The sequence below is a fragment of the Pleurodeles waltl genome, chromosome 11 (genome assembly GCF_031143425.1).
Source record: "Pleurodeles waltl isolate 20211129_DDA chromosome 11, aPleWal1.hap1.20221129, whole genome shotgun sequence".
Lineage (NCBI taxonomy): Eukaryota > Metazoa > Chordata > Amphibia > Caudata > Salamandridae > Pleurodeles > Pleurodeles waltl.
This window is the reverse complement of record NC_090450.1, coordinates 58,253,899-58,279,295: the sequence shown is the minus strand read 5'-3', so window position 1 is coordinate 58,279,295 and position 25,397 is coordinate 58,253,899. Positions and strand designations below refer to the sequence as shown.

Sequence of the window (25,397 nt, the reverse complement as noted above, 5' to 3'; positions counted from 1 at the left end):
CTGATTTCAGTTGCTGTGCGCCACACACACAACTTTGCTGTGTGAGTGAGTGTGAGAGAGTGAGTGTGAGAGAGTGAGTGTGAGAGAGTGAGTGTGAGAGAGTGAGTGTGTGAGAGTGAGAGTGTGAGAGTGAGTGTGTGTGTGTGTGAGAGTGAGTGTGTGTGTGAGAGTGAGTGTGTGTGTGAGAGTGAGTGTGTGTGTGAGAGTGAGTGTGTGTGTGAGAGTGAGTGTGTGTGTGAGAGTGAGTGTGTGTGTGAGAGTGAGTGTGTGTGTGAGTGTGTGAGTGTGTGAGTGTGTGAGTGTGTGAGTGAGTGTGTGAGTGTGTGAGTGTGTGAGTGTGTGAGTGTGTGAGTGTGTGAGAGTGTGTGAGTGTGAGAGTGTGTGAGTGTGTGAGTGTGAGAGTGTGAGAGTGTGAGAGTGTGAGAGTGTGAGAGTGTGTGAGTGTGTGAGTGTGAGAGTGTGTGAGTGTGTGAGTGTGAGTGTGTGTGAGTGTGTGTGTGTGAGTGTGTGTGTGTGAGTGTGTGTGTGTGAGTGTGTGTGAGTGTGTGTGAGTGTGTGTGAGTGTGTGTGAGTGTGTGTGAGTGTGTGTGAGTGTGTGTGAGTGTGTGTGAGTGTGTGTGAGTGTGTGTGAGTGTGTGTGAGTGTGTGTGAGTGTGTGTGAGTGTGTGTGAGTGTGTGTGAGTGTGTGTGAGTGTGTGTGAGTGTGTGTGAGTGTGTGTGAGTGTGTGTGAGTGTGTGAGTGTGTGTGAGTGTGTGTGAGTGTGTGTGAGTGTGTGTGAGTGTGTGTGAGTGTGTGTGAGTGTGTGTGAGTGTGTGTGAGTGTGTGTGAGTGTGTGTGAGTGTGTGTGAGTGTGTGAGTGTGTGTGAGTGTGTGTGAGTGTGTGAGTGTGTGTGAGTGTGTGAGTGTGTGTGAGTGTGTGTGAGTGTGTGTGAGTGTGTGAGTGTGTGTGAGTGTGTGAGTGTGTGAGTGTGTGAGTGTGTGAGTGTGTGTGAGTGTGTGTGAGTGTGTGTGAGTGTGTGAGTGTGTGTCTCTAGCATAGGTTTCGTACCGGAAGGGTACCCTTCCAGTACAAAATACTATGCATAGACACAATTTAAAACTTTTCCAACGTTGTATGTGTGCTGCACAGTGCCGCATGCATTCAAAGACGGAAAAGAAAGGAGAAATGAAAAAAAATCTCCTTTTAACACCTGCTTTCATGCAGAGTTAAATTTTGTTAGCCAGGGTTTTGCAACTATTGTTTGTAGAAAAGGTTTTGCATCAAAAGGCTTGGATAGTTGCCTGGGAACTCCCATGTGCCACCCGTGTAACGTCCCCTTGGTGCGAACTAATGGAAATCAGTGCTTTGTGTTACTTTTACAATACTTTCAGTGCAAAACAAATTTTGCGCTGGAAAGAAAACAGGTAAACAAAAAGATTTTGCTTCTGTTTGGGTCCCTTTTGTAACGCAAACACAGCTTAAAATCTTGGTAAATGTACCCGAGTCTTTGCAGTACGTCTCAGAAAAGACAAAGTCAATTTGTGAGCAACTTTAAAAATATTCGATGTTGATATTCTGCTCTATGTATGTAAATATATATTTATATAAAGCAAAAATAACAGTATTGAGATGTAATTACAATCACACAATGTAAACTCTTTTGTTGTTCTTCTTTTGTTCTTTCCTTATTGAATCACTTGATGTATCTCTTTATACAGCAAATACAGCCAACACGTGTTTCTCACACACTGCGCTTCTTCAGGGCTGTTTACAAAACACAAAAATTACACATCAATTATTTTTTCATAAAACAAACCACAAACATGCACTGATAAGAACAACAAAATTTATAACCAATGAATATAGTGGTGATGAATATTTCATTCTCAATAACCGTATGTGCATAACGTTTACAATGCACATCCCATATTATAAATTACACTAACAGTAGATTGACAACAGTTATGTTGGCTCCCCAGGGGACAAAAATGTATCTCTTTTTTTTGTCCTCATTCACCTTAGGCTCCAGGTCTTCTCCTAGCCAACTCGCTTTATACTCTCTTGCTTTCAGATTCAGACATTTACCAGGGGGCCATTCCTCTCTCTCACCATACCCCAGTTGGGGAGCCAATGTACCAACCCAGCTACACAACTGTGAGGTCTGGGAAGGGTGTAATCATTGGACAAGATATCATCTTAGACTAATGCTTTGTGCTTCCTCCACCAGTCTACAAAAGGCAGCCAAAATATTTTAGCCTTAGTGATCCCTCTTGCCGTTTCCATTCTTGAAGCATAGTCAAACTCATCCAGACAATCTGTATATGAGGGAGGTATCTTTCCTACCCATTTCCTGCGTATCTTTCTCCCAACCAGCAATATAGCATAGAAAAGCAGTTTCTGCATATCACTCCTCAATACTCCAACCCTCTCCATGATTCCAAAGACTACTAGAGAGAGGCTTATTTTAATATAGACCCCCCCCCCATAACATCCAAAATAATTTTCATCCCTTCTTCCCAAATGGAGTGTATTGTTGGGTATTCCATAAACATATGTACATCTGTGGCCTTTTCTATGCCACGCTTTCCACATTTGGCCACTCCTCCTTTCCTCATTTTTGACAATTTGTACACTGACAGATTAGCTCTGTGAATTGAATACAAGTGATTCCTTCTGTAAGTAGCCGGTTTAACCACAGAAAATAACTGCACACCCGGTAAACAGTTTCCCCACATGTCTTCTGCCAACTTAAACTCTCTGTCTACCAGGTCTAACATTTTCCAATACCAAGTGGCCACTTCTTTTTTGAGGGGTAGTCTTCCCATTTATCTTCTCCTCCAGCTGAACCTTCAAGCCTATGCTCACTCGGCTCCTCTGTGCCCAACCTTTCAGCTGGAGGTATATTAGTCTTGACAATTTCCCAGCCATCTCTACCAAACTTTCATCCCACAGGAGTAAATTGCCTTCCCTAAATACATGTCCCCAATATTTGGAGCCCGCATTCTTAATTGGAACAACCAATATCTCCTCAAGACACTCTGGCACCCCTGGCGAGTCCCAAATGGGTGCCCAATAACTATAGTATTCTACCTTGGTTACTCTCCTTATGTGGTACCAGATCTTTGCCATATTTTTCAGCTCTTTCAGTTTATTCATTTTAAATATTTGGGATCACCAGACTTAAATAGAACATGGTTCGCTGCCCCTTCACTCCCCCTAGCATAGCCTTAAACATACATCCGAGATCTGTCAAATCAGGGGATGGGAATAGCATCCTTGCGTTCTTAAGTTGGAAGGCCCACGCATAATATTGGAGATCTGGCAATGCAAGTCCCCCCTTCTTCTACGCAGCTTCTTCCATGGTATTCTAGCCCCATTCTGTGACCATATGAATGAATTAATATCCTGCTGGATTTTTGCTAGCAACTTCTCATCCATTTGCATTGGGATTGTATTGAACACAAAACTAACCTTAGGCAGAATCACCTGCTTTACCAGGCTCACCCTTCCTAGAATTGACAAGGGTAGGTGCATCCACCCTTGCATCAGGTTGTTGCATTCCGTCCACACTTTCCTTAGGTTGACCACTGGTATCTGCTCAATGTCTTGTACAATCTTTAAGCCCAAATATCTCAGTTCGATTTTAATGAAAGAGCTCTCCCTCTTCTGATGCCAAACCATTATTTCTGTCTTCTCCACATTTACATGATAGCCTGACACTTTTCCAAAATCAGCAGCAATATCCAGAACTGCCAAAAGGATTGTTTGTAAATCTGAAGTGTATAACAGCAGATGATTTGCGGACAGTGAGACCTTTTTCTCCCATCCACTGCATAGGAAAGGAGGAATCCTTTGGCCCTGTCTTATTCTCTTTGCTAAAGCCTCAATATACAGATTAAATAGTATTGGAGCGAACGGGCAAGCCTGCCTCGTACCGCTGGCTATTTTAAAGGAGTACGTTAGACTCCCATTAACCAGTACCCTAGCTGAAGGGGCTTGGTAGAGCTGACCCACCATCCTACAAAAGGTTTCCCCAAATCCTTAATCATTTAAAATTTAGATTAGATAGGCCCGTGTTAACTCTGTCAAAGGCCTTCATGGCATCCAGCATAATTACTGCAAGAGGGGAACCATATGTTGTTGCCAAGCCTATGTCCCATATTAAAATGGACATTAGATCATGGAGGTGTCTACCTTTAGTGAAGCCTTTCTGATCCTTATGCAAGAGTCCTGCCAACACCACATTCATTCTAGCTGTCAGCACTTTAGCAAAAATCGTGTAATTGCTGTTCAAAAGAGAAACGGCCTATAGGACTCACATCTTGATGGACTCTTGCCTGCCTTCAAGACCAAAGTATTAATGGCGTCATTCCATGATTATTGTAATGCCAGCCCCTTCTGAAAGATCTCTCCAAACAGGGCTGATATAGTTGGCACTATAGATTACCCAATGCCTTGTACAATTCTACTGGGATGCCGTCCAGCCCTGCAGCGTTGCCTTCCTTACCTACTTTAAGTGCTGCCCTGATTTCTCCCTGTGAGATTGTTTTGTTCATGTGCATCTGCCATTTAGCTGTTAATCTGGGTAGTGTGTCTGTACTCGTCAAATTCCTCACCTCTTCCCTCATTACCGTCTTATCTTCCTTATAAAGCTCTGAATAGAGGACTTTAAAGGCCTTCCGTATATCAGCACTACTTGTCCATCTCTCTTCAGCTTGCCCACAACAGATCTCTCTGATAGTATTTTTGTTATGTTGAGTTCTAGCTTTCCATGCTTGAAGTTTTCCTGTGCTCTCTCCGTATTCAAAATGGGCTAATTTGCTTGCTTCCCATCTTATCCTTAATCTCACTTGCAGTACGTCCTCCAATTCTGGTTTCAGCAGTCTCATCCTTCCCTCCAGCTTACCTAAAGGATACACCCATCTTTTATTGAGCGCTCACATTCTGCCATTTCTGCTTCTAGGGTTCTTATTTCCATCCTATACTTCTTGTTTCTAAAACTAGTATAGCTTGTTATTTTACCTCTTGTACAAACCTTATATACATCCCAAACCACACCTATTGGGGTTGATCCTAAATTAATTTTAAACAACTCTTCTGTCTCTAGGCGTAATTGTGTCACCACGCCATTCTCCAGCAACAAAGAGAGATCTAATTTCCACCTTCTCACATAAGTTTTTATGGCTAATTTCATTTTCAATACCACCACAGAGTGATCTGATAAGTGTGCTGCCACACAAACTATCTTATCAACCGCCTCCACCAATACTTGGTCTATAAGAAAATAATCTATCCAGGAAGCATGACCATATTTTTTATTTCTGAATGAAAAGATCTGCTGCCCCCGGTTCTCAACCTCCAAAGATCGCAGAGTCCAAATTCCTTCATCCCCATCTTAAGGTAAGACTATGATTTTGGCATAGCTGTTAGCCTAGCCCTCAATGACCGGTCCAGATTTTTTATCCATAAGCACATTCAAATCCACTGCCATTTTAACCAGATCTGGAAAATCTAGTAGGTGGGTAAACATCCTTCTCATCGGGTCGATATCACCACAATTTGGACCATAAAATCCCACTACTGTGAATACAGTATCATATACTTGGAGCTTAAATATGATCCATCAACTTGAATTATCAGAAGTTACCCCTAACACTGCTGCTCTAATCTGTTGCTTGATCACAATAGCCACCCACTTGGTATTAAAATTATAATCCGTATCAATAAAAGATTGAACCCACTTTTGTGATCTAAATAATTGTGTACATTCCCTTCCAGTCAGATGTGTTTCCTGCAAAATTATAATATGTGCAGGGGAATCCTTCAGGTACTGCAAAATTCTACTTCTTCTTCCCCTAGTTCTCAACCTGTTCACATTCCATGTCATAATTTGAATCAGACTACTGTCTCTCCCCTGGTTCATATCACCTTTTCCATTTATTTCCAAATTGCTATACCATCCATTATACCTGAGGTGAATGAGGATTTTTTTCTTTTTCTCTCTAATGCTCCCCACCCTGTTCTCCCCACTTACTCCCCCATGTAGCCCCCAACCCCCACCCAGGGAGAACCCATCCCTGCCTCCTCATGGGCTGGGTGATATGCCTGGATTTTAGAGTGCCTCTGGGATGCCCGGCCAGAAAATAGTAAACAGAACATTCAAACCTATGAATTTCAGTTCCTAATGGTTTCTAATAGTTCATCTGCTGTTTTTTGATCCCTCACAGAATACATTTTGTTGTTATATCACACACAGGAATGCCGAGATTCTTGAAATCCTCTAAGCGTTTTCCTCTTTCCCACTGTTTATTGAGAGTACTACTAACGAGAGCCGACATTACTTCAAAAGAGAAGTGCTCCCTTTTAGTGATTTTAGTTTTAGAGCTTTGAACAAGATCTTCTCCTTCAACGCTTAGGTCTGAAAGTTTAAAAAAAATTACGTGGTTTCTTTTTTCTAGGATCTCTCTTAAAAGGGAATCCTCAGAATGTCTGCCATAATGGCCTCTTCACTTTCTTCCACCTGCAATGCACTCTTAATAAGAGAAGCCATATATGTCTTAATATCATCTCCTTACACTCCCTCAGGTACATTAAGAATTCTCAGGTTGTTTCTCCTTTCAGCATTCAGTAATCGTTCCAGCTTATCCTGCATTTCTTGCTCATTAACCTTCAGCTGCCAAATTTCCTGGTTATTCTTCCTCAAATCTTCTTTCAAAGCTCTCACAACTCTAACACCTGATTTCTCTTAGCCAGCAAATCAAATTTTGTTTCCTAATATTTCACAGGCCTCTCTAATGTTTACTTGATTTGCTTCGGAAAACAAAAAACCTTTTTTAAACTACTCAGATAGTGCTACAATCATTGCCTCTATAGAGGTACTCAAATGAGTACACCCGGTTTTTGCCTCCAACGAGGCCTGTATTTGTTAATGTGATTCCATTTCCTTCCGTGCCCCAACCGTGCTATGGAGCTCCCTGTAAGAGAAGTTGCCTCAACATTTTTAATTTGGCAGTCCGAAATTGTGCTCTTGACTGAATTATTTTTTTGGCTCCTTCTCTCACCCTCACTCCCTTCCCCACCATATTCTGCTATTCCATTCTCTGACTCCATTTCAGTAGGAGGCAAAGCTTCCTTACTCACTCCACCCTCCATTAAGTTGCAGGGTCATCTAGCCCACTAAGACACCCCACCGACAGGAGTACTTTGAAGTAAGACCTTAATAAGGGGGTTCCTTTCAGCTTCCCAGAGAGAAGGGACTTTTTCTTCAATTATCTTGTCTTCCCCAGCTTAGCACTCTGACTCTGTTTTTGTTATATATTTGCAGCAGTGGCCCATAGCTAACACAGCCTCTTAGGCAGTGCTACTTTTACAAGTCAGTATTTTAAATCCACATTTGCAAGTAATTATCTTAAAAACAATAATTCTTTCTTTCTGTTTATATATTCCACAAAAAGCAACAATACATCTTCAGTCCATGGAATATGACAATCTTCCGCAATATTAATTCCTGTAAACAACAATTCAGGGCTATTTTAGTTTCATAAAGCAAATTCTTTCCATGACAGTATACATATTTTACAAATAAAGTAAACTTACATCAATATAAGGAAATAATATACTCCTTCATCTTATGGGGCCATTAGAAATTTGTATTGGCATTCACCTTTAACCTCATCACATCTGCTAAAATAGTATTTGCAGGTAAATAAGTTGTACAAAATGTTTAATTTTGATAATCCAAAGTTGGTTCCTGTGTTATGAGCCATTATCTCACTTAGCAAAACAGCTGAATTCAAATGTGTGTTACCGCTTGAATCTAATTTACTTTATTGTCTTGTTCGCACACTCCCATGACACAGTACACTAAAAAAATTAATTACATGTGTTCTAAATTCTTGTCACTAAATCGAAAACTAACCATTCCAGCTCTTCATGCCAATATACATCACTATGTGAGTGGGTCTACCTATCTATTATGCCTATACTGTAGTCAATCACATGTGCTATGGAACATTTTTATTCATTTACAAACATCCATTGTTGCTAGGGAGGGGGCTATCCGCCTTTCAGTTATCAAACCAATACAAAGCAATTCAACATGGTCATGATCCCCATTCCACTGCACTCATACAATCCCACTCCTTGTGCTAAAACAACTGCACTCCCTATGGAGTCCTAGTTCCTTTATTATTGCTCGATTGGTTTAGTCCCTTGGACTCCGATCAACAATGCATCATATAATATGATATGATGTCCCCAAGCCACAGGTTAAAGTCTTACTACACAGTATACACTCTAAAATGCCCAAAGCCTGTACTGGTCTTTCAACCTAATCTGCCGGACTCCCCACATCTCTCATCCACAGCATCCTCCCTCCTTCCTCAAAATGGCTTAACTAATGATTTAAGCAACTCCTCCCCTTGAAAACAAATTACATTGTAAACTTCCTTTAAACAATGCTGCTACCACTGCAAACCTTGTAAGATGACCGTAGCTGGTCTTTGATAATTTCCACATGCAAAGTTCCCTGACATCTTCACTTGCCATGTCTCTTCTGCAGCATCTTCCCTTTTTCACAATTTCAATGCACAGTGGTGTGCAACACCTGTGCTCTTATATACTCAAAATAATTACCTGATTGAGCCCACCTGGTTCAGGCCTGCGTTATTTTTCAAATAGTAAGCGGCTATGTACATCATTTCAATTGGCTAAAAGCATCATTTTAATTCGCCTAACTCTAAGAGGGCTTAAATAAAGTTATGACCAAATTCGCCAGTAGAAATAATATCCATTATCATTAGAATGTATAATTCAAATCTATTTGTCATTCTTCTACAAAACCAATACGAATAAAAAAGAATAAATCAGTAATAAAACTAGTTAAAATTGAATCCCCTAAGCTCGGTGATCAGACATGTGGTTCCTGTAAGACTATTCCTTAGTAACACTTTTCCCTGCATTATTCATCAGCTTGACAGACTTCCTAATCCTCCAGTTTATATACTACAAATAACAAAAAATAAGAAATAACAAATATATTCTAGTTCAACCCCACTCATGGGAATCAAACTCATGGTAATAAGGATCCTAAGCTATCCTCATATTCTCCCTCATGCCACTCAGCTTCCTCTACTTTTGTACATGCTTACCAATACCTGTATCCTTTCACTAAATAAGCATGCTTATATATTCCAGTATTCTCCCTAATGTTACCAAAAGTTCCTTAAAACAATTCCTTAATTTTTTTTTTTTTTAAATGTTACTAGTTGGGTCAGCATTCCCTGGTTTTCAATCCGTCGCTCTTAGTATATTTTGTGATACCCTTACCCTCTAGTATCTTCTAACTTCACCCTTAAAAAAAAAATTGTTCACAACCCAAAAAAGCACACCCTCAGAAAAAAAGATATCATTATTATCTCAACTAGGAGGTGATAGTGTAATTCACTTCTCTCAAGATAATAGGATCTCCACCCTTTCAACTAATAGGTATTGATAGTTGTTTATGGTCATCCCATGGAAGGATTTATATGATTATCTACATGTGTAGTTCCCTATCAATATTGAGTGCATACTGGGCCATTTGTAGATCATTTCTCCAAAATGTTTCCCTAATTCTTATTTGCTTATCCAAATCTCCTCCTCTTTGATCTAAAGTCACTTGTTTTATTCCCATATAGCCTTAGAGCCCGCCGCCATTAAAGGCCCATTTACGCGTTGAAGGCCCGAGCCAAAGGCGTATATCTCCTAATCCTGTAATTCTATGACTATTCCAAAATTGTATCTCCATCAGAAATGTAATGTCTCAATTTTTTATTGCCATTAAGTTTTAAGCCAATAAATCTTATGTTTCCTTACTGTGGATCCCAAATATATCTTTCCGCATATGCACATCATTGCTGATATGCAATTACATGTGTTACGGCTTATAAAAATGGCAATCTCACACATTTTCTGCTGTCTGTAAATACCTTTATATGGTCTATTAGATGTTTGAAAAATATGTAATTGTTGCATTTATATGAGCCTTTTGAAGAACATTACCCTCCCATCCTCAGTTTCAATGTCATATAACAATGTATCACTAGGCTGTAGTAAAGTTCTTAGTGTAGGTGTTTTCATGTATACCACCACCAGTTTTGATGGTGAGATCTTTTTAATATCTGCATCTAAACTGAGAATTTCCCAATGTCTCTGTAGAGTCTTAAAGACTCTCCTGTTTCCTTCACTATATGTGGTAATACATCTTAGTATATCTTTACCAAAGGGTTTCATTCTTTATCATGCCCCTTAGCAGTTCTTCCCTGACTGTATTCTGAACTCTTCCCGTCTCCTGACTCTTAATGAAATCTCTTCCACTAGCTTTTCATATTTCTTAACTTCATGACAATTACGCTTGACTATAAGATTCAATTTACAGATGTTAGCTTCCTGAATAGTCTTGATTCCAACCTCCCTTCATTCACATAGATTTCTAAATCCAAAAAACACATTTCTGTCTACTGTATTCCAAGCAGAGAGATATTTACATGATTATCATTAAGATGGCATGGAAAGCCTTAAAATCATCTTCTCTCCCTTTCCAAATTACAAAAATGTCATCAATATAGTGACCCAAATAAACTACATTTTCTTCCAGTAGATCATTCGTTCTCTAGGCATGCCCACTCTCATTCAATCTCATAAATATGTTTGCATAAGAGGGAGAAAACCTGGAACCAATAGCTGTCCCTTGTGTCAACATCTGGGCAGTAGCGCTCTACGGGCGACTGGAAGCAAAAACCCAGCACTTATGAGATGACGTAATTCATGCATTGTTGATATGCTGTTGTTTATCCTTTTGCATTGCAGAGTTTAATCCTGAAGACCTATATTCAAGGTGCTTGTAAATACTTTTCATTTGCAATGTATTTCTGCAGGCTTTCAGAGTGTGTCAGGGTGTGGTCCCCTTCCAGGGCCTTCTAGAAACTTCCTCTGCAGCATGCCTGGGTGTGGTTTGTGGGCTGGGCCAAGAATCTATATAAGGGAGCCACCCCAGCTCCACGTGCTCACTATTCAGAGGTCCCGGTGCAGAGCAGCAGCAACTTCCTGAGCTCCTGTTCCGGAGGCCTACTTTGATCTTCCAGGCCTCGCCCTTTCACTCGGCTGGGTGATTCTTGATCAGGGCAGTAAGACGAGGTCGGACTCGGCCCCCGATCCCGTTCTAGAAGGATTTCGAGTTCTTGGGCCTAATTAGTATGACAAATCTATTTTGCTCTTGTGTGTGTGAAAGTGCGCTTGATATTTAATGGCATTTACAGGTTGACATTTGAATCGGCTAGATGCGCGATTCTTTACTCGTGTACAAATCTAGATATTCATTGTGCGCAACCATTTTCTGACATTTACAAGGTTGCATTCGTATCCGGCAAGACGCGCAATTCTTTACTCGTGTACCAATCTAGATATTCATTGGGCGCAACCATTTTCTGACATTTACAAGGTTGCATTCGTATCCGGCAAGACGCGCGATTCTTTACTCGCGTACAAATCTATATATACACATTGTGTGCAACCATGTTATGGCATTTACAAGGTTGAATTCGAATCGGCAAGACGCACAATTCTTTACTCACGTACATATCTATATATACATTGTGCGCAACCATTTTATGGCATTTACAAGGTTGCATTCGAATCGGCAAGAAGCTCAATTCGTTCCCTGTGCGTAATTCATGTTACTCATTGTGCGTGCTACCATTTCTTGGCATTCACATGGTGGCCTTCGAATCGGCAAGACACGCGATTCATTTCTTGTGTCTAATTCATGATATTTATTGTGCGCTACCATTTCTTGAAAGTTACATGGTGGCATTCGTATCAGCTAGACGCGCGATTCATTTCTTGTGCTTAATTCATGTTATTCATTGTGCTCAACTATTTCATGGCATTTACAGACTCTTGTGGATATCCGCAATGTGCGTAATTCATGTTCTTGTATTCTAAGAATCTAAAGTGCTAGAATTCTGGATATTATATTCTACGTCCATGTAAGGTCTTTAGTACATTTCCTATTGTTTCCCAAGGAATGTTTGGATGACCTTTGGATGACCTTTATCCTCATGTAATGAGGCCGTGTTTGTTTTAGGACATTGTTCTGGAAGGTTCTTGTATTCTTAGTATAGTATGTTTTCAATTCATGAAACATTGTACTAACCATTTTTGATTCTTTTCCAGGTACCTAGATTTAGTGAGGCCTAATTAGAGTCTAGTTCTATGCCATTCATGTTTCCTTAGTTTAGTTTAGAATCTAAATGTGGTTTGGAATCTGATGTTGTGTTGTTTAATCTTTTGCTTCCCACAGGTCTCCTTCCCAGCTGTCCCCTTCCTAATCCCCTCTTCCCCTCTTGAACTCTCTTAGCCTCTGTGATTCATCTATCAGAGTCTTGGAGCTGTTCAGTGGTGGACGTGTTGGGAACGTGCATAGACCCAGAGGATCTGGTGACTCTGACACCTTGGATCCGATGATAAAGATCCTTTCTGTAGAGAATCAAATTGCTTTTAAGAACTACATATACCAAATCTAAAATGTTGGTGTGTTGTAAATAACTTGCCAATTTAGTATATAGGAAGTATTTGACTTCTTCTAAACATTTCTCATATTGTATTCTAGTATACTAGTATACAGAGTGTGACCATGTAAAATCATCCTCTCAATCTATATCTCTGATCTGTCTTAAAAAGTATTTAGCGACTCTAATGTAGGAAGGTGGTATTTTGACAAATGGTGCTAAGTATTCCAAAATGTGTTCTGCATGGCCCCCTACCCAGAAAGTATTGGTCTACCTGAGGGAATCCTACCCTCTTTGTGAACTTTTGGCAAAAAATATATAATGGACACTTTGGCCTTATCTACGAACAGGTAGTTGTACTCCTCTATCCCCAACAATTTTCTCCATATAGAGTCTCAATTTGCTCTTAACAACATCTTTAGACAGTTCTAGTTTGGCTATATCCCCATTCTCAAAGTTTAAGTGATTCCTCAATTGGTGTGTTGCTTCTTAGTGGTAATCACTATGATTCAAACCCTCCACATCCCCCTCATCTGCTTGTATAATGGTAATAGATTTCATTGCTTTGAGTTGATCGTTATTAAGATTAGAATCATAATTGCATGGTACATAGCTGTCAAATTCATGCATGACCACATTATTCAAAATATCTATAACATTATCATCCTTTGTAGGAGAAATCAATGTAGATTTTGGTTTCAAGTTACTGGAAACACTATGAACAGTATTAATATACAATTCTTTTGTTAGGTCTTCAATATCACAATCATTTCCCTGCTCCAAGCTCATTAATACACCAATGTCCAACAATGCCCTAACTGTCATGTAACTCTGGTCCACACAGATCTGTACAGAGTCATTACTCTTGGGCTAAGACATTTTTTTCTGTTCAATTTATTTACATCAGTCTTGGCAACCAGATTGTGCCATCTATTAATTGGAGCGAAACTCAGTCCTGTATTAAGAGCACTTCTTTCGGCAACTGTAAGTGTCCTATGTACAGATTAACCACCAAGTTATTTACTTCCTGGGCCCTGTCTCCTTCAGTATCTGCACTATCGTGATTGCTCCTTCTCTGTCTCTGCTTCCTGCAGAGTGATCTGAATCCCCCACCCTTGCACTCTCTTCTTACCTTCTGTCTTGATCTCTTCCACCCGTTTCTATTTATAACCTGTGAATCCTTCTCAATTCTCATAAAAAAGTTGACAACCTCTCCCTCACGTTCTGTCCTTTGTGCTCGGTTTCCCTAGGTCACACTCACTGCTGCTCAAGCCTGCGCTGGAGGCTTCACATAAAGCAGCACTTTTATCCACAGTGGAATTATCCTTCTCGTCCTTTCTTACAGCTCCATCAAATTTCCTTGCATTGGTGTACACCCACTCACATCTGTGATCTCTTTCATCCTCTTCTCTTCTTGTAACTCAGCTTGGTATTTGTCCAAATGTTATCAATAATGTTAACATGTTTAGCTGTATTCCCTGGACTATTAATTTCATCAATTTCTTTTTTTATCTCTTCTATTTCTTTAAGTAGAAGCTCTCTCTGATCATCCGAGAACTCAATGGGCATACCCATACATTTTCTAGAGGTGAAATTTAACCTACTTTCCCATCTTTCTCCTTTTCTGTTACCTATATCCTCTACAGAGGGAAAAATGTTAATTCTCAGACGCCTGGGTCTATACACGTTCTGTAAACATCTAAGTATTTCCTAAGAGTCATACAATCCCACCACTTAGATGGTTCCCTTTTCTGTAGTCCTTCCAATTTTATAAACATTTCCTTTAGACTGTTGGTAGTTTTTGACACCTCAGTAGTTTTAGTTGTTATTTGTGACAACAATTCTATTGGCTAACATTTACACTTTACAATGGCAAAACCTTTTTTATTAATCAATCCCTGAGGCAGCGTCTTGCTCCTAGATATATGGCCCAGCGCTATAATCTAAGTGCACTGGTCCCTATAAGTGTAGTAAGTAATAATACATAAATAACAGTACTGAAATGTAACCACAATCACACAATGTAAACTCTTTTGTTGTTCTTCTTTTATTGTTTATTTGTTTTAATCAATTGTTGTATCTTCCACTTCCACTTAAAGCACTGCTTAAAAGGGAATATACTTTCGTACTGAAGAAATACCTTTCTCTACATCTAGACCATGTGCATTTTTTCGTGGTGGAGTAGGTCTATAGTACCTAGACACTTGGGGAACTGATTTACTCATTCTCTTGACAGAAGTAACTTTCAGAATATTTATGGAATGGAATAGAAAATTGGTTAGGGAAAACTGAAACATATGCTTTCATGCTCAAACCCCAATTGTTGTGAATTACACTTGGGGGGAAAAAAATAATTGCAAACACAATTTAGGCATAATTATGAAAATTGCTTTGTTGAATTGGTCCAATGTATTTATTTTTCATTATTATTTGTAAAGTAACACATAAAATGTACCCATTTTCGATATCACTGTTAGATCCCACTGTCCTGGGTTTACATGTTAGTTTTACTGGTTTTCACCATGCACCAGGCCATTTTTTTAAATGTGGCTTATGGCCCCAGATCATTTATTGCCAACACTGATGGCTTGGGTTGCATTGTGGTAACACTTGTATAGCACTGTGTTGCTATGTTTTACAAATTATAATAGTGTGCCTTTAGTGTATGTGTTCATATAATGTATAGTGCTTAGTTTAGATTTAGTGATTTCTTAAATAAATGGCCAATGATAGGTCATACTGTTAGAGTTCCTTTGAAACTCTTTAGAGACAGAGTAAATAACACAGAACATTTCTTAGCAGGGTCTTGTGAAACAGGAACCTTTAGCTCTGTGATGCAGAGAGGAGTATCTTGCAATTCTTCTACCACCAGGAAAACTTACTGATATCAAACTAATTAACAAAAACTCAACAGAAAAGGGACTTACAGAAAAAATACATCTTTTCATATTATTTAGGTTCTGCTTATTTCTTGTCACAACAGTTATTGTTATAGTTGTTGCCATCATGTTGTGTATATCTGCAATTGTTTTACTTATTCTAAAAAACCTTCATAAAATAGTTCCGTTGTCCTGTGAGTAGTCACTCTTTATAAAGGGAGCAGGGAGCCTGAGAACATATCTTTTGTCTCTTTCAGGAAGTGTGGCTCCTTTCAGATAAGCTTGGGAGAGGTGGGTGCTTCACCTGGAAAAGGTGAGATGAATCCAAGAAAATACTTTTTGTCTGAGAGATATTGTCTTTCCTAACTTGTACTCTTTCCAGGTAGATTTGAGAGAGGTTCATGGACATTCTGGTTGGCACATAACAAAGACAAAGCAGGTTACATGATTCAGACCATTTTCTAATGGATTTAAAAAAAATATCAAATCCACTCTCCCTGCCATTTAGAAAATAGGTATTTCCAGGTATGTGGTAAAGCAAAAAATATGCATTTGAAAGGACCCTTGTTTTGATTAATACTATGCAACCATGTAGTACCCTGTCTGAGTTAATCTGGTTTTGAACTCAGCATAATAATGCTTCAGTTTGCAATATTATTATGGATGCTCTCTCTGAGGCTTAAACTTGCTAATGGTGAGAAAAAATTGGTGAAACTCCATTTTTGGCTTACGTTTAATACTAAGAATTGCTGGAGTTACGTGTCCGGTCTGGTTGCTAGCCACTGACTAAATGTATTCATTATTACCCAGGTCAAAGGGAAACATGAGCTTTCACTCTGCAAAGGTTCCATTAAGGCATGTCTTGAGCCTGCCCTTTAACCCTTTATCTTAAGCCTTATTAGAATAACATTAGAACAAATTTATGTAGGCATCATACAAATGTCAAAATACATTTTAATTTTGAAGAGAATTACATATGTGGCTTAGTGGACAGTTAAATATAGATTAAGGCTGCTGGACCTGGCCCTTTTTACAGGGTCATCCCCAAACCTTTTGCCTCCTTCCTCCTATTTTTTCTGACCTCTTGCTGTTGGTGCTAGGACTCTGAGCACTTTATCACTGCTGATCGGTGCTAAAGTGCAGGTGCTCTCCCTACTAAAGTTGGGACCCACAGAAGTAGCCTTTCAAACCTGTCTCAGGCCTCTTAGCGCAGGGCCCTCATGTGCAGTTTGCTGCCATAGGGACCTGGCATCTAAATTTACTTGTCAGGCCCAGAACTCCCCTTTTACTACATGTAACTCACCCCTAAGGTAGGCCCTAGCTAGCCCAATGGGCATGGTGCTATGTATGTAGAAGGCAGGACATGTGCCTGGTTGTGTGGCTGTCCTGGTAGTGACAAACAGAATATTTGGTTTCTCACTGCTGTGAGTGCTGCCTTGCTCATAGGATTGCATTAGAAATGCCCTACCTTATGATTAGGGGTTATTGTCTGATTTATGATGAGTAGTGTAGGCATGTTTGGTATGGTTGTAATGGTAGTGAGAAATGCTGCTTACTGGTGTCGGTGGACTTTTTATTACCATTATAGAAAAGCCACTTATAGAAAGTGAGCATTTCTCTCTGCTTAGGACTCCGGTGTTTTGCAGCGTGACTCCAATCCAATTCTGGGGCATAGTGACAGCTGGGCTTTGTGCATACTTTTCAGACAGCCTGTACAAAGGGAGGGTGGAGGTGTCACAGAGGTGCATCTGCATATTGAATAGTCTTCCTGGGCTGAGAGAAGGGGTTGTGGGTCACACCTGCATTTGTAAAGGCTGTGCTCTGGCTTCACACAAAGAGCTTGTATACCCCCAATTGATGTCTGGAGCCTGTGCTGGAGGAGAGGGGGACACTCCTAGAACCATTTGTAACTGTTTGGAACCTCTTCGTCCCCTCTTTGTGAGTGTTTTGCAAAACTGAGCATAAGTACAGGGGATTCTCCCCATGTAAGGGAGACACTTTTAACACACAAGAAGCATACTTGGAACTGGACAAAGAATGCTGCTGGAGGGACTCACCAGGAACCGCCATGGACTGCTGCTGTTGTGCTGACCTGTGACCTGCTTTGTCACTAGGGGGGACTGCCACTGACTGCAAATCTTTGTGCTGGTCAATTGCTGGGCCCTGCCACCCTGTGCTCCACCTTGTGTCCTCCTGGGGCTGGGTGCTATGGCCCCTGCCCCCTACATCTTCTTGTTTTTCAGTGCAAAGGAGCGGTGTGCCCTGAGTGTATAGGGCCTGAGGAGCATTTCTCTTTACTTCATTGGAGCAACTGGAGAGCGCTTTGTTTCATTTCCTACAGCGCCTGGAGAGCTCTTTCCTTAGCTTCTAGGAGGAGAAAGTCACTGCTGCGCCCCCGGACGTTCGTGGTTGCCGAGCGCATTGAAAGTGCACTGTGTAGCATGCCCCCCGGCTGGAGCGCGCTACAAGGAGCACGACCCAAGCACGAGCAGACACCTGCTTCTGGTGCATCACCACCGAGGCCCGGAGGAACTCGCGCACCAGGATCAGGTGCAGGCGCTGCAGGGAGGAAGTAAGGCGACAGGCTCAGGGACATATTGCCGGGCTGGAGTTTTGGATCCTGCCCCTGGAGCCCATGGGTCCTGTCCAGATTGTGGCCCCCACCTCCAGGACCAGGAGGTCCTTGTGGAGGGGCGGACCCTATGTGAGGAGTGGTGCCACTTCCCTTTCTGAGGCGCAGGATCTGCTTGCCTTGTCCCCATGCCCAGGGCATCACTTAAGGATTGCGGGGTGGGAAGAGCATTGTGGGCAGGACGGATGGAGGCCTCAACAGCGGCCACTTCCCGCTGAAGTACAACCTGTGCCCCCCACTTGTTGGATCAGAACACAGGAACTCTTGTGATGGAGGCCTGCAAATGCTGTGACATGGTGTGTCACAGGTATTCCGGTGAGGGTCCAGGCATTTTGATAATTGTTTTCTCCTATGACAGGGGCATTGGTGAGGGGGCAAAAACTGCACTGGGCCCACTTGCTCCGGGGGCGTGATCCTGCACTTCCAGCAGGCTGCATGTCCCCCTGTGGCAGTCAGAGGTGGCCGATAGGTTCTCCTTGAGGGAGGGGAGGCCTCCCAAGACCTTATCATCACTTCTAGAAGGGAAGGGATTGGGGCACACCGCAAGCTCTCCTAAGCCCCGCTCCTCACTTCCTCCTTGCAGTGCCCGCACCCGATCCTGATGCATGAGTTCCTCCGGACCGTGGCAGTGAATCACCAGAAGCAGGTGCCTGGTCATGCCCAGGGAGCACTCCTTGTAGCGGGCTCCAGTCCCTGGGGGCACCGCCAGGAGCGCAGTCACTCCAGCCTTCGCTTTCTCATGTCCCAGGGGCACGCTACACAGCGCGCTTTCGACACTCTTGGCAACCACAAACGCCCCTTCACCCATCCATCTAGTGTCATGCAGCAATCCTCAATGAATTCCTCCCAAGACTGGTGGGGCAGTTTCTTACTACCCCTGAACTTCTTTCTGTATGCCTCAGGGAAAAACCATACTTCATAATCAACGCTTTCTTCATAGTGGAGTACTCCTTCCTGTTACTCCTTTCTGGAACCAGTAGGGCATTTCTTCCCTCCTCGGGAATATAGGGCCAGATGTACCAAGAATGCCTTTTGCGATTCGGAAATAATTTTTTTTAAGAAATCGCTATTTCTGAATTGCAAAATGCAATGTATCACATTTGCGATTCGGTAATAGCGATTTCTTAAAAATTGCAAATGCTATTACCGAATCGCAAATTGCGATGCCAGCCCCATTCGCACCTATGGGCCTGTCGGCCCATATCTGCAAATTTTTTGCTTTTCCAAAATTTACAAAATTGCGATTTCTTAACTATAAATCACAATTTTGAAATTGCAAAACCCCAGGGTGCTGGGGGCCTAAGGCAACATGTAAGGTGCACATATGCCAAAAGGGCATGTGTGCTTTATATGTAAATTTTCAAAATGCATTTTCAATAAATTTTCAAAATTTGCACATGGTTACCACCAAGCTCAAATAAATAGCGATTCCTAAATGCCCAAATCGCATTTAGGAATTGCTTCTTACATGTGCTAAGAAATCGCAAATAAGGAATCTGCTGGCTTTCGCAGAGTAATAGTCCTGTGTAATGTTCTGACAACTGCTTGAGTAGCAGGGTATTACTGACATGTTGTGTTTGGTCTAATAATGATGTGTACAATACAGTTTATTTTTATATAACTTGGTGTTGTGTTTCCTTAGTGGTGGGGATAGTGCATCACATATGTTGTGTGTGCTGTGCGAATCCTTTACACATTGCTTTTGGGATAGGTCTGACTGCTTGTGCCAAGCTACCAAGGGGGGTGAGCAGGGGTTATCTAGGGCTTGTAACTCCCTTGCCCTGACTAGAGTGGGTGTGTTCTGCCTGGCCTAGGTGCATATCCTAGCCAACCACAAACCCCATTTCTAACAAAGGCACAGTAACAACATAACAAAAGTAGTTGATTTGAGATACATTTATCTTTCCAGAAATGAAATGCAAAGTATGTGTCATGTCACCTGTGAAATGTGAAGAAACAATTAAACCAGCAAAGAAAATTAATATAATTTGATTCTGGATGAAACAATAGGATGCATAATTAAACAGTTGATATATTAGCAGAATCTGCATAAGCCATAGGGAGCATACCTGTGTGGCCCCGAGAATTAAACATTTTAAAGTCAAGGTCGTTTTTATCAGTATCCTTGTTCTTTAGCAATACATTTTGAATGATGTACTAGTAATCCTATTGGTCAGATTCTCCTTCCTCATTCCCGTCATTACATCCTGAGGCGGTGAGAGCCACTCAGCTGCTTACCTAAAAGTTTGTAAACTTCCCCGCTCTTAAAGTGGCTATGAAGGGTTACATCTAAACCTCCCAAATCCATTATCAGACAAGGCAACAGACCTCTACTGAAGCCAGGTACGTGGCCTTTTACAAGGATGAGGAAGTAGAATCAGAGTAATAGTATTATCAATACATAATCAAAGCATTATCATTCATAAATCAAGAAGGTCAGCGAAGCCATGAGTGCCAGTATAAAGACAAGTCAACTAGCAATAGAAACCAACAAGCCAGAAGAAGAGAACTGAAATAATGATCTACAGAAGGCAACTTGAGAGCCAAGAAGGCTCAAGATCGCCACACATACCCACAGACAGCAAAACGGGGAAAGGGAGCCACCAAACCTGACCAAAAGCCGCCAGTAAAAACACTTTTTTAGAAAAAAAACAGGCAGACCCAGCCCAGGCAAACATGAGAGCCAGGTAGAGAAAGTCACACACTCCCAGAAAGAGAGGCAGGAGACTGAGGCTCCCAAGTCAAAAACTCCACCTAACGTCTCTTGAGAGTGTGAGAGGAGGGCTGCAACAGGCTCCATGCAATCCTCAAACTGAGGCCCAGAGCATACTGGCCTTAGATAGGCACAAAAGGCAAACAAAACGGGAATACAGAAACAGGTCAACAGCATCCCACAAAACAGCTGATCAGTGACCAAGACTTAGAAAAGGAAGACTCAACCAAAAGGAAAAGACAGAAGCTGTTAAAAAACCCAAGGAGGACCCAGAGGAGGTACATCCTATTCAAAGGTCAGGACATGCCGTGTAACTGAAGGAGACATGACCAGAAGGTGGAAGACCTAAACTCCATGCGTAAAGGTGTGGATAAGCACGGGTGAGGACAGAGAAGAACGCAACCTTCAAAATACAAACCAGTAGGGCAAGAAGACACCAGTGAATCTGGAGGAAGCAACAAACTTTCACAAACAAGAGCACATAGAGTCCCTTTTCAAATGCCCAGCTGAGAGCCCAGGGCAAAATGCATAAACAGAACACCAAAAAAAGAAGGTAGAAGCTCAAATTCCCAATAGGAAAGAAGGAAACAGTAGGTTAAGCAGGTCACAGGTGGGTCAGAATCTGACCCCAGCAAGGATTACAGAGTCAGAAACCACCAGAACACGTCCAAATAGCAAGTGTGCCACGATCAAACAAAGCATGTCTGGATATCCCAATCCCCAATTTCATAGGCTTAACAGGCAGCCAAGACTTTAAATCCTCTGATGTGCCACCAGAGGTCCAAGAGGTACAACTCAGTAGAAGCCACCCCTTTGTAGTAAAGACTGTGTAGCACTGCAGGACAGGAAGAACAGGACAATCATAGACAATGTACTAACACCTCAAACCCTGACACATTTGCAATCTAACCTAAAAAAAACAAACAAAGGGCCTCATTCCGACCCTGGTGGTCTATGACCACCAGGGTGGAGGCCGGCTGAAGCACCGCCAACAGGCTGGCGGTGCTTCATTCAGTATTCTCAAAGCTGCGGTCGCCCAGCCGGGTCCGGCGGTTTTCTGCCGGATTTCCCCCGGCTGGGGGAATCCTCCATGGCGGCGCTGCTTGCAGCGCTGCCATGGGGATTCCGACCCCCTTCCTGCCAGCCTGTTTCTGGCGGTTTTCACCGCCAGAAACAGGATGGCGGGAACGGGTGTCGTGGGGCCCCTGCACTGCCCATGCCACTGGCATGGGCAGTGCAGGGGCCCTCTAACAGGTCCCCACAAGGATTTTCACTGTCTGCATTGCAACTGCACCCGTCGCACCCCTGCAACTCCATTCGGAGCCGGCTTCATTGTTGCAGGGCCTTTCCCGCTGGGCCGGTGGGCGATCTTTTGGCGGTCGCCCGCCGGCCCAGCGGGAAAGTCGAAATGACCCCCGCGGTCTTTCGACGGGGTAACTTTGGCGGGCGGCGTCCGCCGCCCGCCAAAGTCAGAATGACCCCCAAAGTGTTTTATGGATATAAGAGGCAGAGGGCTAGGAGGGATCATTCACAATCTTTGGATGATTTAAGGGAGGTGGAGGAATTAAGAATTGAGAGAGAAGTGAGAATGCTGGGTGAAAGATAAGTAGAACGGAGAGGCAAGTAGCAAGACATTACAGACAAATAGCAAGAAAATCAAATAAACAATAGTGTGAAGGTAAAAGAGAAAAAATGTGAATCAAAGATAGATTGAAAGAAGGGGAGAGGGAAAGAAGGCAAGAGGGAAAAAGAGTGACAACATGAAACATATCAGCGGCAGAAATGTTAAACATGAGTGTAATAGAGACTTTTATCAAATTAAAGCTAATTCTAGAAAGTCTGCAGAAAATGTGAGCAGTTTAACACAGAGAGATACAGAGGCAAATAGAAAATGTCCACATAACATCACAAACATAGTTATAATAAGCCTAGGCCCGGGGGACATTTGTCTCCTGGGCATAGCCATTTGGGTGGTGGGCATGGCTCCTTTCTTTACTAAGACAGGAGCCATGTCCATGAGGCTTGTGCACCAGAAAATGGTGCAACACTGCCTAGAGGCAATTTTCTTGCCTCTAAGCAGTGTAGCGCCATAATTTGGCCCACAAGCCCTGGTTCCCCAACACCTCCCCAGCCCGGTTAGCGTCCTTTTAAAGGATGCTAACAGGGCCTTGGTGCCGGCTAGCACCTTTCCATAAATATGGCGCCTAGCCGGCATCTGGGAATGGCGCTAGCCTGCGCTATACTTTTTGGCACAAACCTGCGTAAGCGCAGGTTAGTGCCAAAAAGTAGAAATATTGGTAGGGGTGTCACATTCAAATATAGCAATAAGCAATAGAAAGATGGCCTGTCAGAATTAGTGAAGCCTTTACGAAGCCTGTGCACATCAACAGATGTTGTAAATTTTGATCATTTTGAACTAGAAACAGTATTTCTTTTAAACATCATCTGGATATTATGCTGCGGATGAGGGCTTATGTAGCAACCTCCACATACCCATCATTATGAGGAAAACGCCACAGATGCAAAAATTTCCAGTGACCCTTCCATTAAGCCTGAAAGACCAATACCTTCACAATGTATATACCATTCTGTCTGGAGTAGGGATCACCTCCCTCTCTTCTTAAATCAGCAAAAAAGGAGGAAGAGGTTGATTGAGACAGGCACAAGATCAGGTAAACACACCTGTATGATAACACTAGATGCCTTTGTGGAAGGCTGTCCTGTCACAGCATGGCCTCGGGCTCACAGAATTCCCTCCAAAAATTAGGTCTGCAAATAATAGTCTGTGAGGTGGTAGCTCACACCACCCCATCCACCCTCAAAACACCCACCATCAGAAAACCTTTACAGTACCCACCAAAGCCCAAAGGACCAGTATCCTGCTGCTGGTTTGTGACAGGTTTCCTGTTGCGTGTAGGCCCATTTTATTGTAATTGTTTACATTCTTCCATGTTATCATTTCTATGGTTGAAATTGTGTTTCTAAAGCTACTACACGGAGGGCATCTGTGCTGTAGCACTTTCCTCCCAGTAGCCTTAAGAAAAGAAATATTGGGCATTCACAAGTACAGTAGGAAGAGGAACATGTCACCTAGCCACTGGAGGCTTTAATGTAAACCAATATCGGCTAGTTCAGCAAGTGGTTGGGTTCATGAAAAAGTACAAAGAGAAAAAAACCCTCAATACACCTTTAGATACTTAATCAATACAACCTCGATATGCCCTTGGATTCCCTTGCAATCCATATCCTCTCCCTGAACACATCAGGCACAGTCTCAAGGCTCACAAAGCCCACAACGACCCCCACTGCACACTAAGGCACACTCACGATGCCACCTAGGTTCCTTCAGGAGTGCCTATACACAAGTTCCATTACCACCAGACACGCACACAAAGCACACAACATACCCTCACAACTCCACCAGTCACATTCAGTCACAGTCCATCATTAAACACTCCTTCCTACATCACTCCCACACACGTTGAATATCCCCAGACACACTCACACAATGCCCAGACACTGAAATTCTCAGAGTGCCTTCTATGCTCTCTCGCAAGCCCTAATTAACTCCAGTCACCATCATAGATCGCCTCCAACACCCACAAAACATAGCTGGGAACACTCACAGCCAACCAATGCACACAACTCCCACAAGCTTCTTTATATTAGCATTCATGCACTCTCAAAATACACTCAAACAAAGTTATAATCTCTCTCAAGCATCCCAAACAAATCACTTGGCACACTTGAACAAGCAAAACACAGACAACTGTAAATCCACTCAACAAGACAGACATTCAAACGTTGCTCCCTAGGTGATCTCACAAGGCCTATGCAACCTCAAAAACACACCAGACAACCTCATACCTCTCCATATAAATCCTCAAATACACAGACACCTTCACAAAACCTTAAGAGACTTTTGATACCCTCACAGCTCATCCAGACCATCAAAAGGCACCTGTACGCAGTTAGGGTGCCCCTCAACACTACCGGATACTCGAATAATGCCTCAAGCACTAAAAACGCTCAAACACAGCTCCACATATACTCTTCTTATGGAGTCCTATATCCTCAAAATAGCATCCACTTCCTACTCACTTCTTGCAGAAACACAAAAATCTGAAAAATATAGCAGGGTGGACCTTAGTAAAGGGTGGTGTTCAGGTTTGACATGTCTGTCACTAGTAAGCAGCCACTGCAGCAACTGTCCAACGACGTGCAGAGTCACCTTTCCTAGGCCAGCAGACCTTGCTATGGAACAGTGCATAATATACAGAAATCTGCTGTTGAGGCTCGTGGGAGGGGAAAGGGGTGGGGCGGGCGGAATGACAACATTTTTTTTTAAAAAATACTTACCTTCCTCACCACTCCCTCCTCTGTTTCCAGTAGTTGCCGGCACAGGCTACCAGCCTGCCCTGCAGCAAATCCTAACGCTGCTTTCATGCTGCTAGCAGCATGAACACACCATTAGGATTGGATGGAGCACCCTGGCTGGGCACTCCGAGGCAGAGTGGGAGCCTCTGCCTGCTCTCTCAAATCCATCAACGCAGTGCCGAGTTTAAGAGAGCGCCGTACGCATGTGTGTTTGGCCAGCCAGAGACAGCCGGGCCAACATACATGCACACTAAGGGGGAGTTCTGT

General features: G+C 42.4%; 1 long non-coding RNA gene across 1 annotated transcript in view; it reads right to left on the bottom strand.

Moving 5' to 3' along the window:
• Positions 1–1,519: 1,519 nt before the first annotated feature.
• LOC138266557 (uncharacterized) overlaps positions 1,520–25,397 on the bottom strand; it is a 59,608-nt gene continuing 35,730 nt past the window's right edge. The window contains exon 2 of the long non-coding RNA XR_011199545.1: positions 1,520–1,745. This is a non-coding gene — a long non-coding RNA (uncharacterized lncRNA). The remainder of the gene's footprint in view (positions 1,746–25,397) is intronic.